This window comes from Lontra canadensis, unplaced genomic scaffold, assembly GCF_010015895.1.
Source record: "Lontra canadensis isolate GAN:19392208 unplaced genomic scaffold, GSC_riverotter_1.0 scaffold89, whole genome shotgun sequence".
Taxonomy (NCBI): domain Eukaryota; kingdom Metazoa; phylum Chordata; class Mammalia; order Carnivora; family Mustelidae; genus Lontra; species Lontra canadensis.
The window spans coordinates 1,726,292-1,743,097 of record NW_022631083.1 but is presented as its reverse complement, the minus strand read 5'-3'; the positions used below and the strand labels follow the sequence as shown (position 1 = coordinate 1,743,097).

The window sequence follows — 16,806 nt, the reverse complement described above, 5'->3', positions numbered from 1 at the left end:
TATATGTAAAATTTAAAAGAAAAGATTAGGAAATGAATCCAAACTGTAGAAAAAGACATAAAAATAAGACAAAGAAAGGGACCTAGAGCTGCAGCACCATCCAGGGTCTTGGATAATGGAGATTAAGGATAAAAGAGATTCAGATGGAAAGAGAATAGTCCTTGGGAATTTCAGGAGCTGCCACAGCCATCCCTGGAATGCCTCATTCCTGAGTCACACAAGAGAGGTAAATTCCCCACTTACTAAACCCCTATTATTTCTTCTCTTTTACTAACAGTCAAACATAATTCTAGTGTTAATATGTTAATATTAACAAATTCTAGGAGAAAAATCAAATGATTAACTCAAAAGATGCTGAAAAGTCCACATTCATTCATTATGTCAACTCAAAACAAACCAGGGGTTATTAAAGGATTATTGATCCTGGAGAGTGACAATGTTAAGAAGGTAACACAGGGTATTCTGAGTTTACTCCCCTGTCACATGACAAACAACTAAGAACTGTTCGGGAAAAGACACCACTGAAAGAATCCTAGGGGAATGAGGCTGAAGCAGTACCCCTGCGGCACAGAGAGCAAGACAAATTACCTAAGAAGGGGAATTAACATGGCTACACATTAACCACATTGCCTCTCCCCCATAGAAGTCTCCCCTTATCCTCTGCTTCCTCCAGAGGAAAAAGAGAACCCAGGGGGGATACCCAACTGCCCCCAGCAATTGGGGTAACTTGGCTGGAGCTCTTATTCTGATATTGCACCATGGGAATTACAGGGGACTCTGACTATGACAGAGAAGGGGGAGGGGCTTGCAATAATTAACAAACAAATCCAAACAGCAGAGAAAGACATAAAAAGACAAGACGATCCTGGCAGACTGAGTTCATACCTGCAGTGCCCCAAGCAGTAATCCCAACCAGTGGTTTTGTTCATCTGCATAACTAAGTGTGTGTGTGTGTGTGTGTTTGTCTGTGTCTAGGAAACACACTAACCAGGGAACTCAGCTGGGTGTAGATCTGCCTGATTTGGTTCCTCAAAGGAGGAATTGTGCCAGCCCTATGGTTTGGCCTGCCTACACCCAGGCAAGCAGCCAAATCATAGCCCCAGCTCTGGGGAGTTGTGGAGACCATCTTCTAGCCCTATCTGACCACAGGGGCTGGAGATGACTCCTGGAAAGTGGTCACGAAGGTACAAACTTCCAGTTATAAGGTAAATAAGTCCTAGGGATGTAATGTACAACGAGAGGACTATAGTGAACCCTGCTGCATGATACACAGGAAAGATGTTCAGAGAGTAAATCTTAAGAGTTCTCATCACAAGAAAACTTTTTCCCTTTATTGCATCTATAGGAGAAGATGGAAGTTAGCTGAACCTACTGTGGCAAACGTTTCACAATATATATAAATCACACCATCATGCTGTGTGCCTTGAACTGATACCGTGATGTGTGTCAATTATTTCCCAGTAAAACTGGAAGAAAAGAATTCATCCCCAATTTATAAGAATTATCCTACCTAATAATGAAAAGTTTAGAAGCATGACTAAATATTAGAATAGATACAAACATTTTAAATGGCTGGGACAAGATAAACATACAAAAATCAATACCTTTTCTACATACCAACATTAGCCACCTAAGCACTGAAAAAAAAATTAGAAGGTCACTTTATATTAGCCAACACCAAAAAGAAATTCCTATAATTAACTAGGAATAACACAACAAAATGAGATAAGCTTCTTTTGTTTTTATTTTTGTTTGTAGCATACAATTTTTATTGAAGAAAAATAAATGGGTGGGAAGGCTATACTTTTAAGACGCCAAATCTCATATTTATAATAAATTCCATGCAATCCCAACAGAAGTTTTATGAAATTTAACAACTTCCTTTAAAAAAATATTTTATTTATTTATTTGACAGAGAAAGAGATCACAAGTAGGCAGAGAGGCAGGCACAGAGAGAAGGAAGCAGGCTCCCCGTTGAGCAAAGAGCCCAATGCAGGGCTCGATCCCAGGTCCCTGGGATCACAACATGAGCCGAAGGCAGAGGCTTTAACCCACTGAGCCATCCAGGAGCCCTGAAAGTTAACAACTTCTAAAATTTATAAGACTAAATAAGTAACAAGTTTGAAGACAATTTTGAGAAAGACCAAAGTGGATGCAGAAGTTTGCCCTACCTCATATCAAACATAAAAGCACTGGGATTAGAGTAGAGTGGCCCGGGGGCAGACAGACTCACATAGACCAATGGAGGAGGGCAAGCAATGCAGAGACACGTCCCTATGCGTGCATGTGTGCATGTGTGCATGAGAGACAGAGAAAGAACGAGGAGGAGGAGGAAGGAGACAGGGAGAGAGAAAGGGAGGGGAAGGAAAAGAGGGAGACAGGAAGAGAACTTGATATATGAAGGTGGCAGGCGCTCGTAATTTTCGATCTAATACCCATTCTCCTTATTAGCTCACAGCTACTTGCTTTTGTTCCTGGCTGCAATGTACTCAGCCCCATCTAATAAGTCACGATTGGTCTAAGCCAATCAAGGCAATTCTGATTTCTGCTTCACCAACTTTTCTTGCAGCTGAAAGTGTCCTGATAATTTCTTCCCTCTCTACAAGCCCCAAAATTTCTAAAAAAGAAATCTGCTAGGCCACTTAAGTGAGTATTTTGCTTTTCTAACAAAAAGGGGCATGCAGATAATTCCCTATTCTCACCTTGAAAAGGATGCAAAAGGGAAGCGGTGCCAGTCTGTGATCATGAGGGAAATGTAAAGAGAACTTGAGGGGTGCCTGGCTGGTTCAGTCAGTGGAGCACGAGACTGTAGACCTCGGGGCTGCAAATTCGAGTCTCATGTTGGGTGTACAGATTACTTAAAACTAGAATCTTAAAAAAAAAGAAAAAAAAAGGTTCTGCCCTAACATCACCAAACAGCCACCCCAAGGCTAGCACTGACTCCAGACTCTCTGTTGAGTGAAAGAAGAGATAACTTTCAGGGAAGCCCCTGCTAGTTAACTTGCCCATCATATGAGGCTGACAGCGTGGCTATCTGACAGAATGATAAACGGGGGGAATTCCTCACATTTCTGGAAATCCGGGGGAGAGGATAATACTATAAAATAAGTAGGCAATACATTTGGAAACTACATCCTCCCTTTACCAACAGATTCCACATGAGTTAAATACATACAGATAAGAAATAAAATGATAAACGCATGAGAGAAAAATGGACGTGAATATGCTTATGACCTTGAGGTAGGGAAGAGCACTGGAGGACCTGCTTGAGGCTGACCACGTCCCATTCCTCTTCCTCAGATTACACTCCCTGGTCCTCACGCAGGTGTGTGTGGCCATGTGACTAAGTTCTGGTCAATGCAATTTGACATGGAAGTCACGTGGGCCATTTCTAGGACTGATACCAACCCCTCCCCTCAACTGGATCTTCCACTTCTTTCCTATCTCTCATTTGCAACCTCCCTAGAGAGGATTCCTTGCAGAGTCTGAGACCCTGGCAGGTGATGAAGTTCCTGCATGGGAATGTGAATCTGGGCTCTCCATGCTACACACAGTTAGCTCATGTGGTGAGAAATAAGGCTGTATTATTTCAATGCACTGGGATTTGGGGCAATGTTTGATGTAGCATTTAGCCTGCCCTGACTAATACAGGAAGGCTTCCTAAGGCAAAAAAGCCCATAAAGAAAAAATTGTTAAAACTAATAATAGCTAAAACAGAATCAATAAACAAACTTCTGAATTGACAAAAAATACCATAAAAATGTCAATGTTATATAGCAGAACAGGAGATTTTGAAAAAATGAATAATGAATAGGGGGTTTGCATTTAGAATAGATGATGAACATTCCCAAGTGATTAAAGACACATGGAACAATAAAAAAGCAGCAAATTACATGAATGTGCAACTTAAAGGAAACCCAAGTGACCAATCAGCATGTGAAAAGATAATCAGCCTTAGTTAATAAGGGAAATACAAATAAAAGTATAAGATAACCATGAGCCATGCCTACCCACATTTTACCCATAAAAGTCCCTTTCCCATAAGACTCCTTTCGAGCGGAGAGGGGCTGGGGGTTAGGTGATCCTGGTGGTAGGTAATAAGGAGGGCAGGTATTGCATGGAGCATTGAGTATGGGGCATAAACAATGAATCCTGGAACACGGAAAGAATAAAATTCAACTAAAAATCCCCAAAATCTTTAAAAAAATGTGTTCTCAGAAATAAATAAAAAAATAAGTAAATAAAAATTAAAAAAAGACTCCTTTACCCATAAGGCTTCCTGAAAATTTAAGTTTGCAAACATGACTCCTCATGAGATGAGTTGGGCTCTTTTTTATATTACTATGGGGGGGAATATATGGGGTTAGCAATGAGGTCAATTGAGGACATTTTTTTTCTCAGTGTCTAAATTTTTTTAATGTGCATACCCTCTAACTCTACAATTCTGTCTCCCATTATATTCCTTAAAGTCAACCTTGCTCACATACATCAAGAAACATGTATAAGGATGCTCCTTGCAGCACGGCTAGAAGTATAAAAAAAACAATCGTTTGTCTGTAGGAGGTTGGCTGAATCAAGTATGACACATCTAGAACGTGACCTATCATATGGGTGTTAAAATGGAAATTTCTATAAGACACATGAGAATATCCACGTATTATAGTGTAATTTACAAGTGCTAAAGGGAGAAAAATTCTCATGTAGACAAATGTCTGAAGGAGGTACACCTGTTGACTGTAACGGCCTTTCAGCAGTGTGGGGCTGTGGGAGGGAGTGAGTGGGGTTTTCACTTTGACTTTCTGGTCTTCTAAGCTCTTTGCCCTTGTGCTCATGTAATATACTGTATTTTAAACATCATGTTCCACTGAAGCTATTGAATAAGATAAGCAAGATATGACAAGGGACTGTGCTAAAGTATATATGTATAAAGTTTGAGAAGAAAAGGAGATGGTGTGTAGGGAATAAACCTTGGAGAAAGGTAGAGACAGTTTTGAATTTTGCCTCTGTCATTCTCTACAAGTATGGTATTTGGGAAGTCACTAAACCTTTTCGAATCTCCATCCTCATCTGTACATGGGGAAGATGCTACATCTTCCTCAGAATTTTATGAGGCTTAACAAAACTTGGGACACCCGGATGTCTCAGTTATTAAGCATCTGCCTTCAACTGAGGTCATGATCCTAGGGTCCTGGGAAGTGGGAAGCCTGCTTCTGCCTCTTGGACTTCCCCTGCTTGTGTTCCCTCTCTCTCTGTGTCTCTCTGTACCAAATAAATAAGTAAAATCTTTTTAAAAAAGGCTTAACAAAACTAAAAGAAAAATCTATTTATCAGTCCATCCAACCATCCATCCATCCTTCCATCCCTCTAGCTACCATCTGTCTTTGCCCTGTCATAGTGATAGACACAGAGCAGAGCCACAATGAGTACTAGTTTATCTTCACCCTTTTTTCTTTTCCCATTATTCCTTTATTTCTCCTTTTCTTTTTTAAAAAACATTTATTTGCGGGGGGAGAAAAGGGGCAGAGGGAGAGAGAGAATCTCAAGCTGCATCCCCACCCCACACCCTAAGTGCAGAACCTGACTTGGGGCTTGATCTCACGACCCTGAGATCATGACCTGAGCTGAAACCAAGAGCTGGATACTCAACTGATTGAGCTACCCAGGCACCTTTATTTTCCCATTTGTCTAATCAACTGCTGTTAACTGAGCTGTTGCTCTATATTAGGTGCCAAAGATACAACCCCAAATCAGATATGGTCTCTGCCTTTGAAGAATATTGAGTTTAGTGGCCTAAAAATATTAAAGAAGCAGTTACATCACACATCTGCTATTAGAGACACAAGACGGCAGAAGCTCATGGGCAAGGAAGTTGCTCTACACTGGAGAGGAGGAGAGAAAGAGAGTGACTCTGAGGAAGTGATCTCTCATCAGAAAACCACTGTAGGCCTAGGAATTTAGTAGGTTAAGAGGCAGAGGGCTGGTCTTTGTGTGGGTGTTGGGTGGGGACAGTGTGGACAGACTCAAAAAGATAGAACAGGATGTGTGCAACCTTGGAGGACAACAGAGCAAGGACTTATTTCAGAAAAAAACTCAAAGTTTACAAAAATTCATACAAAACAGACCAAAGATAACCTAAATAAATGGCAAGATGTACTGTTTGCATGGGTTGTTAAGATGTCAATCATTCTTGGACACCTGGGTGGCTCAGTGGGTTAAAGCCTCTGCCTTCAGCTTGGGTCATGATCCCAGGGTCCTGGGATCGAGCCTCACATCGAGCCCTCGGCTCCGCGGGGAGCCTGCTTCCTCCCCTCTCTCTGCCTGCCTCTCTGCCTACTTGTGATCTCTGTCTGCCAAATAAATAAATCTTAAAAAAAAAAGATGTCAATCATTCTCATATTGATCTATAAATTGATCTATATCTATAATCCCAATCAACTTTCCAGCAGGATTCTTTGTAGACACAGGCAAGCTCTTTCTAAAATTTAAATGGAAAGATAAATGACCTATAATGGCCAAAACAATTTTGAAAAAGAAGACAATGTTTGAGGATCCACACTACCTAATTTAAAATGCATTATAAACCTACACTGATGAAGATAGTAGGTATTAGACAAAGGTTAGACACATAGATCAATGGAATGGAAAATAGAGAACAGCTTTTTCACAAGGGTGTACAAATAATCCAGTGCAAAAAATACCAACTTTTCAACAAGTGGTGCTGAAAAAACGGACATCAATATGCCAAAAAAAAAAGAAAGGAAAAACAAAGAAACTCAATCTACATATCACATAATACAAAAAATTAATTATAAATGGGTCATAGGCCACATATGCATGTGTTTTTAAGTGTCTTATGTGTATAGCACATGCTTGTATGTGTGCATGTATATATGTCTATGTATGTGTTCATGTGTTCAGGAGTGTGTGTCTGTGTGTGTCTGTGTGTGCAAGGGGTGAGATGGGGAAAGTTGTCTAAGAGACCTTTGGAGAGAAGTACCAGCTGGCCGCACATTTACACTTGGAAGTTTTCAGTGTACGTATGGTAAGTGAAACAAAGGCAGCAGATGCCATAGTTTTTTCTATCAAAATTAGTTAAATTTAACAAGTACAGGACAATTTCAGCTTTTGGAGTTTCATTTTATTATATTTTACTTATTTTTTATAGGCCCATATTAGTTGAATACCTATACATGCTAGCGACTGGTACAATTCAGTATGTTTTATCTAAATGTCTGTCTTTCCGAATAGGATAGGCCAGTTTATCTAGACAAATAAACCAAAGAAAAAAGAAAACATATATCCCTATAGATGACATTATCCTAGATGACTCTGAAAACTTAAAGTAGATAGCACTGAGATAAATGGATTTTTAAGAATGCATCCAGCTTTCTCTATAATTAATTATCAGGCAACCTGGTGACCCAAAGTGTTAATCTACTAATTGTTCTTCTTGAGTTACCCGGGTTTTAAATTTTAGTCACTAGAAACACCTGCCTTAAGATACAAATCCGCACCAGTATGCAAATAAAACTAGGACAACGTACTTCTAATCCCTGGTCCTCATTGCTTCATCTTCGAAACAAGGATAACAGATCCTATTTTATGCAGTTGTGGTGGTGGTTATGTAACACTGTGCTGGGCTCATAGGGAGCACCAAAAAAGCTTAGGTATGATTATAATTCTTATTATCTATTTACTTCTTTGCCAGTGTGTTCTCAAACTAATAATTTTGGAAACCTAATAAAACCCTCTAGAGTACCACTCTTTCAAAAATTTGCTTTTGGCAATTTATGTATCATATTAAAAGAACTTACTGTTTTAAAAAAAAAAGTTGTTTCTATACTGAAACAGATGAATATGAAGTTCAAATTTACAGGATCAGCTGTTCAAGTCAAGAAAGAAAATGCCTTTTAAAGCAGAAAATATATATGTCTCCACTCCCCTGAGGAAACAACGCTGAAACCAACTGCACTCAAACACTAAACATTGGCTTAAGACTGCATGAGAAGCATTGCTGCTCTGGAGGAAACAGTCACAGCAAGTCTGAAGCAATTGATTTCCAATAAAAATTTTTTTATTATTATTATCCAATAATTAACAACTGATAAAGATGAAAAGTTTCTGTAGTTCTATAAAATTAGAGGCTAGCTTGCAGAAATTGATAACTTATTATGATTTTTATTGCCCTCAGTTAAATGTTAACTCCAGATAAGGTATCATTTTTTTTTTTTTTGTCCTCTGGAGACTCAGCTTAACTTAGCATCTGATTTCTATATTTCTTTTCCAAATGACTTTATAAATTCTAGTTACTCAAACATACTTGGAGCCAGACCATTTATCTTTTTGCTGGTTCCTTTATCAATGAGTAAAATTAAGTTTTGGTACATGCTAACAAATGATTTTGTGTGAGAATTGGGCTTTCCATGCTCTAAGAATGCCCAGAAAGCACAGAAGGAATTTAGCAAAGCATTGGAAAATGATCCCTATAGAAACTGCTCCCCTGGCATTATCTTAACTGGCCAAACCACAAGCACACGTTCATGGTGGCACAATGTCCAGGTGGATAGCAGGCCTCTCTGGTTACAGAAGATTCAAGAACTTCCCCTGGGCATGGAAGCCCCTTAAGAATTGATACTCATTCTGTCTCACTGGGGACTGTGCCTCTTTTACATGGCTCAGCACCTGGGCTTTGAGGAGGAAGCCCTGAAGCAGAGTCCTGGTTACCAGGGTTTCCTGACTGGTGATGCCAACAATCTCACACTGAGGTACACACACCGCTATGGGTCTACAGAAAAAGCCACATCCGGAAATGCTACCTGTGAAGGTGCAGCTAACATGGAGAAGTATGTTGACTCCAGGAAAGAAAGATCTAGAATATGACATACTATATACTCTAAAGTATCAAAACCAAAGTGCTCTCTCTGAACTCCTCTGGGAGACTCAGTCCACACAGATCCTGGGAAGACCATAAAGAGACAAAGGACACAATTGCATTCTAGGAGATTCTATGGCTTGAAAGGAAGCTGTAGGGGTGGGGGAGGTTCGGGTCACACAGAAGGGACACAGAGGTAAGGACAGTAATGATAGGGGATCTGACCTTGGCAGGGAGACTGGATTTAGATCTGAGTGAGCAGGGAAAGCCCGTGGCTCTCAGCCTGAAGCTGGGCACCCCTGGGCACATTAAATTTCTTCAAGGGGTGACAAGCGTGGAATACTTTCAAACAATTAAATTCCGAATTCTCAAGTCCCTGTATAATCTATCCTAAAAATTATCTGTGGGTAAGATGACTGCCCTGCACAGTCTTTTTTCCCACACCCTACATCTCTCTGGAGTGGAAACATCCATATACCACACAAAGGGACAGCCAGAGAGTCCTTACACCAGGTCTCCCCAGGAACCTCTCTGTCATCCATCTCATCAAGAGCCTCTCCTCTGATATATTTTATTTTGTATTTAATTATACTGTTCTGATCATCTGTGTACTAATCAATACTATAAATAGTATCGATAACAAACCCCATGAAATATTTTAACATATGTATGTGTATCTATATAAGGTCTGTGTAACAAACATACACGAACAAATATGAAAAAAAACAGGTGACAGAATAATCAGTGAATGCCTTTCATTTTTTTTAGTGAATGTCTTTCTGGAAGAAAATTATGATAAAGTTGTGGAGCAGGTGGAATTTCTATTCCTATTTCTACATGAATTCAAGGAGGAAACAAAACGGTATATAAACTTTCAAAGTGAAGGAAGAATCATGTATTCTGTATTTTGAATGGGTGGTCTTTATATTTGACTGGGTATCTTGTTACATATTTATTTATTTTTAAAGATTTTATTTATTTATTTGAGAGAGAAGAGACAGAGAGAGAGTGTGACAGCATGAATAGGGAGAAGGAACAGAGGGAGAAGCAAACCCAACATGGGGCTCCATCCCTGGACCCCGAGATCATGACCTGAGCTGATGGCAGATGCTTAAATGACTGAGCCACCCAGGTGCCCTGACTGTCCATATATTTTTAAAAAACGATAGATCTGAATGAAAAGTACAGCATAGGTAATACAGTCAATAATAATTATAGTAACAGTTATGGTGAGAGATGTTAATTACACTTATCATGGTGAGCACTGTATAATGTATAGAATTGCTGAATCATTATGTTGTACACTTGAAACTAATATATGTCACCTATACTTCAATAAAAAAGTGACATATCAGGGCGCCTGGGTGGTTCAGTTGGTTAAGCGTCTGCCTTTGGCTCAAGTGGTGATCCCAGGTCCTGGGATCGAGCGTCACGTTGGACTCCCTACTCAGCAGGGAGCCTGCTTTTCCCTCTCCCTCTGCCACTCCCCCTGCTTGTGCTTGCTTGTTATCTCTCTCTCTGTCAAATAAATAAATAAAATCTTACTAAAAAAGTGACATACCTGTGTTGTTTTAAATGTCACTACTTACAATATGTTAGAAATTACATCTTTGTCCCTACTTAAATTTATGATGCACAATGTTAGATGGGCACTCAGGTGTGCACCCACAAGCACAGGATGTCAGGACTAGCTGAAGGACTCGCTGGGTCACAGGCAGACCTACCTGGGAGCGTCAGGAGAAAGGCTCGCAAGCAGAGGCAGCTAGCTCCCACAGTCTCTGGAGTAACCCTGGGCCTGGGGAACAGTCTCTGGTTTGATGGAAAGGCCAGGGGAGGATCTGAGGGCCAAGGAACAATGGCACAGGAGGAAGTTCAGGTGGGACTGGTGTTAACCAGCCCTGTCACCCAGCTGGGAGGTAAGATACAGCCGGTGTCACAGGGCCAGGGGCTCCAAGTCGTCCCACTTCTCAGTGAGCTTCAAGTGCTTTTGGTGGGCACAGTGAGCTTTAATTCTGGGCACACAAGAAAACCATGAAAAACAGAACAAAAATAATAAAGCATACCTTTCAGGGCTTGACCCAGGGGATACAACCCCGCTCACCACAAAATGACCTCCAGAAGAGCACTATGCTATTTCACAACGCCATTGTTCATAATAACTGAGTCAAAGTGCGTGGGAGGACACCGGACAGGGACTTGAAAGTCACTGCTCACTATGAGCTATGCACTGGCCTAGGCCCTCATACTTACAACCATGATTTCTAGCATTCTTACCAGGTGTCACAGCTCTGGGTACTTCTCATGAATGAACTCATTTAGTCCTCACCTGGGCCCTGGCTGGAAGGCACTACCATCACCATCTCCATTTCAGAGATGAGGAAGCTAAGATCTACGGAGCTCATCCACACTTAAGCCCCCAGCCTGGCCTTGGTGTAGCCAGTAGTTGGGCTCGAGCTCTATGGATGGAAACTATATCGGTGCATCCCTGGCAGCCCCAGGGGACAGGAGACCTTACTTAGCTCCACCCCCAGGAGAGGAGTGGCAGCCGTGGTGCCACGCTGAGACGGCTGTTCATCCTCCTCCATCTGCAGCTCCCTCTGCTCAAGGAGGAAGTGGGGATGTCAATGTGTTTCCATTTATAGCACTTCAAAGAAAACCTTAGGACGTTTTGGGGGACAGCCCCATATGGGCCCCATGGGCTTTAGCGTTTGCTCTATGCAGCTCCCTTCTGCCATGAAAACTGTGGAATCCCCAGTGCTGAGTGCTGCTAGATGCACCAATAGGAGAATGAGGGTAGAAGAAGGAGGTGCCCTTCAACACTCAGTCCCTGGAACCGAGGGAAACACCATCCCCAATCTGCCCTGGGAGACCTACCCAACAAGGGCTGCTGTCTCCATTGGGCAGATGGGAGAGTATGGCCACCCAGCTAGGAAGCAGGGAGTAAGCACCAGATCCCAGACCCCAGAAACAGAGAGACCATGGCTAGGGCTTCACACAGATGGAACGACAAACCTGTTTCTCCCAGCACACCCACTCTTTGGCTCCACATTTGATACTAATGAGCAGAGCCTGGCTCCCCAGGCAGACTTCAGGCCCTGGGTTCTGCTGTCCTTCTCATGGCCTGGGTATGCCACCTAGTCTTGGGGCTGCTCTAGAACCCACACTCCATCCATCCTGGGGAGGTTACAGCTCACCGTGTGTGGGCATGAGGTGGAAAGACATAGCACCATGTTCACACCTGCCCCAGAAAAACATGAGCTCCTGGGACCCAGGTAGGACTTGGTGTGGCCCTCGGGGCAACAGCGGCAGGAGGCCCCAGGAGCAGGGAAATAAAGCGAGCATGAAGATAGAGACTCATGGACCGACCCACGGCCACCAAGGAGGTCCCCCCGCTAAGGCCCAGGACCTCAGGACCTGAAGCCCTGGGAAGGGGCCTCTCTACAGGGGGCTTTTTTTCCTTTGCTTCAAGCTGTTTCCACGTCAGGCTCAAGCACACAGTTTAGGAGTATGCTACTCATTTAAGAGTATAACTCAGGTTTCCAAGTGGACAGAACTTCACAGAAAGCACTTGAAGAACAGAAAAAAGGCAGCCCTAATATTTCTACCCACATAGTCAAAGGACACCTAAGTGAGTCCTTCTGTGTTCATGCAGAACTGCAGATTTGATTTTCAACTGTACTTCAGTCAACCTATAAACTATTATGTTGTGCCCACACCACCGTCCCTTCCCCGAGGAGCCCGTCAAGGGCAGAGGATCCAGGCCTGCAAACAGCTGAAAGGGTGGAAAATAGAAGGAGGAGGTGGGGAGCCTTTGGGGGAAACTTTGGGTTGGTGCCTATGCAGGGCTGTTACCTCTGAGTCTGCAAGGCCCATTCTCTGCCCAGCTAACCTGAGGCTGGCTGGGTTGGCATCACCCAGAAAGCAGGAGAACACGTGACACCTCAGGGCAGGGCCCTCCCTCAAGCCCAGCCTAGCAAGCCATGAGCCAGGAAACATTCTGGATACAGGATGCGGGTTGCCAGCAGCCCCTCTTTATGAAAACCAGCCCTCATCTGTTCCCAAAGTCGTGGGGAAAAAAAATCTAGGCAAGTAACATTTTCCGAGGAAGCATTTTTCAGATACGCTAGCTAAAAATGTTCTCCAAGGGCGATTTTTTTTTTTTTTTAAAGACTCAGCCTAATCCATGCCCATGTGCAGCTCAAAAACTGACGTGTATATTCCCAAGCTATTTTCTTGGTAGAATTTTCAAAGGTCCTCAAAGAAGATTCCAAGGCAATGGAGCTCAAATAAAGCCATGGTGACCGGTAATCACCTTCAATCAGTTGCTAGTGACCAAAAGGCAAAACAGCCAGCAGACTAGGGGAATCCAGGCCTAGCCAGGGGCAGAAGCCAACAAAGGAGGCGTGCTAGAAGTAACCAGAATGGCAGAGCGGACACCATTAGGACACCATTCGCTGACGCGTGCTTCCTGTCGTGACGGTGTTGCTTCTCAAGGCCAGCTTCTAACTTTAGGGACTTAAAAATATGACCAGTCACATCCTGGGGGACCTCCGCCCCGTCACTCAGCATTATCAGCATTTTTTTGCCAAAAGTCTTATTCAGCCGGAGATTACAGAAGTTGCTGGGAGCAAAGCAGCGTTAGAAGGCACGCAGCCCGTCCTCTGCCGCTGTGATAATTATTAGCCAATAGCTAGTGAGGCCCGCCATGGGCTCCATCCCTACCAGACACGCATGCTGTGGTCACTCGCTGCCTCCTAATTTTAATCCTAAGGTCACTGAGGGTTTATGAGATGCAACATTTGCTCAAGGTCACCCAGCGAGTGTGTGTCGGAGACGGGGCGCCTACTAGACACGCATCCAGACGGTCTAATTTCAGAGCCCTTCTCTTGACTGCTTCAAGATACTCCCTTGTGTGGCAGCTCACAACCGTGGAAAAATGAAAAAAATAACAAAACCGTTGGACAAGGAAGGAAGACCATGGTGCTGGTGAACTGATGAATTAAAAATCATAATACGACCTTCAGTGGATGCTATAACGGGTGAAAAATGAGCTAAACAAGAGAATATTCACATGGTCTCAAAGTTCATCCCACCGATTACTAATTAATTATAAGGAATGAAATAATAGTAATTTATAAAGTAGAGCTCTGGCAGAAACCACATGAGCCACGTGAACAAACTAGTCCTCACCAACACCAGGTCCCAGTGACATGCTGGACCCATGGATGTCGAGTAAACACACAAAATGTGTGCTGAACCTAAGCACAAAGAAACAGCCAGACAAATCCAGACTCTCCTGGAAACAAATGGCTTAGGTTCTTCCTAAATGTCAAAATCACAAGAGAGAAAAGTAAAAGCGCTGTTCTGCTTGAGATGTAAAGAGACAGAACCAAATTCAGGACATGATGCTTAGCCAAATGCTGCGTAGGGAAAACAGCTATGGAGAATATTCTGGGGACAACCAGAGGCATTTGAATAGGAACTGTATGTTGGAGAAGATGACTTTATTGATGTTAAATTCCCCAGTGATAATGGTGCTACGGTTTTGAAGAAGAAAGCCTATGGATGGAGGAGATATTTCCCAAAGTATGTCATGTGTCGGCAACTTACTTTAAATGATTCAGAGAGAAACACTGAACACACATACATACCACACATGAGTACATATTCTGTGTGTGTGTGTGTGTGTGTGTGTGTGTGCATTTGTCTTTGTGGGTAAACAACTGGTAAATCTGAGTGAAGAATATATGAGCGTCCACTTTCCATTTTTTAATAGATGTAAAATTTATCAAAATGAAAATCAGGGGCACCTGGGTGGCTCAGTGGGTTAAAACCTCTGCCTTTGGCTCAGGTCATGATCCCGGGGTCCTGGGATTGAGCCCTGCATCGGACTTTCTGCTCAGCAGGGAGCCTGCTTCCCCCCACACCCCTCTCTGCCTACTTGTGATCTGTCAAATAAATAAATAAAATCTTTAAAAAGAAAAAACGAAAAGCAGACCAAAAATAAAATGTTTGTTCAAAGAGTCATAAGGCAAAAGAACTACTATGCTATTAATCAACTAGATAAAAACTGCATTTTGGGATAAGAACTAAGAGGAAACATTAAAAAGGAAAGTATGTGAAAGTGATAAGACTACAGTTGTTTAGATTAGTCTTATAATACTTTACAAATCAATCATGATAGCGACAGAGGGCAACAGAATTACTTCATAAATTTTGTACTAGTGCTAGTGTAAATCAAATTACTTTTTTTTTTTCAAATTACTTTTCTGTTGTTCACTACAGTCATTTTTTTGGAGAACAATGTTTATCATTCTAAATGCAAATTCTAGTGCAATATGAATCTCATTTCATAACTCGTTCTCAGTGGATTTCAGGGAATAAATAACCCCATCCTTGGCTTTAGATCTGATTTCCAGGCAATTTGCTCCAAGGACCAGTACAAGGTCTGTTGCTAGAGGCGTTGACTGCACGTGCCCCTCCAGCACAGCCGCTTGGGACCCACAAACATGAGACTTACTTTTCAGACACTGTGATTCTCTGGAGGAGGGTGGCCGTCAAGCATCCAGGGCAACGGCGCACCTTCCCTGCTGGAAATGGCCCATTGTTGCCCCAGTGGATGGTGTGAGACTGCAGCCCCTGAGAACTCTGGAAAAAACACAAGAATAAAAAAAGAATGTTCACATTTCACTAAAAGTGAGAATTTAAAATGTAAGTTTTAAGAATATGTATTTTTTATATTTTAAAAATTAAATGTAATTTCAAATTTAAACATCATTTTAAATATTCAGTATGAACTTGAAACGGTCTTGATAGTGAACCCTGCATCCCTGTGTCCCCCTTCTTAACTCACCTTCCCACTCTTTAAGTTTTGAAATAAGCGCGGGCATCTGGAGGGAGGTCAGGATAAATGCGAAAGGTCTCCCCAGTGGGTGACTGTGAGAAGTGACTGTGGGTGAGAACACACGAGGAGCTCGTATGCTATGCTGATGTTCCAGGAGAGGAGCACAGTGCTTCCCAGAGGGACTCACAAACAAAGCCTCATTTCTGACATTCCATGGAACTCTCAGGTGGTGTGGTCTATGAGGAATCTTGAAGTCAGGAAGCTGTTAGTGACCCCTGCCTGGACCGTGGGGCATCTAGGTGGTCACGGTGATGACCACACCTCGGTCCGGGCAGGGTGCACTGTGCTCCATATGGAGGGCAGGGGGGTCATGAAGAACATTGTGGATGGAGAGGGTCCCTGTGGACCACACCTCCGTCCAGGTGGGTTCAACTTGCTCTGTAGCATCTTGACTCCTGAGATCCACTCACTTATATGCCATGTGGAGTTATCAGAGCCCTAAGATGCTCTTAAGCTAGGAGGCCTGCGACTTCACAGGTGAGGGGAGGGAACTGGGTCACATCTGTGCACCCTACACAGACTACACCATGGGGTATAGGAGCCCCTCCTTCCTCTATGATCACACCTAGGCTGTGGGTGAAGTCTGGGGATCCTGCCTGTGTCTATGGTGTGCCCAGAGGCCTGGGATGGTATGTCCTGTCCCCGTAGTTCTAAGTACCCTGGGGCTCCAGATCCCTGGCTGACTTCCCCTTTGATATCTCCCACCCAGTTGGAGAAATACCACATCTTCATAAGCATAACTGTTTTACTTTCAACATTTCAAAGCTAATGCGATGCACTCCCTCTTTTTGGTGGTTTTTACCTCTTACTAAATATATTTTGGTCTTGTGTTTACCTTCCCACCTTGAATTCCACTCTGCTACTTGTCTTGTTGCTCCTTGTTCTTTTTATAATACTGCTTGTAATAGTTTTGCCTATGCCATTGTATTTTTTAACCTCTTTAGGCCATTTTTTTAAACTCAATCTCAATTCTTCATTCCAGTATCTGTCCTTTAATTGGGGAATTTAACCTGTTCCATTTTTATTTTTG

General features: G+C 42.6%; 1 protein-coding gene across 1 annotated transcript in view; it reads right to left on the bottom strand.

Moving 5' to 3' along the window:
- OTUD7A (OTU deubiquitinase 7A) overlaps positions 1-16,806 on the bottom strand; it is a 357,324-nt gene that overhangs the window by 166,061 nt on the left and 174,457 nt on the right. The window contains exon 2 of the mRNA XM_032835949.1: positions 15,393-15,520. The gene's annotated coding sequence lies outside the window, so the exon portion shown is untranslated. The remainder of the gene's footprint in view (positions 1-15,392; positions 15,521-16,806) is intronic.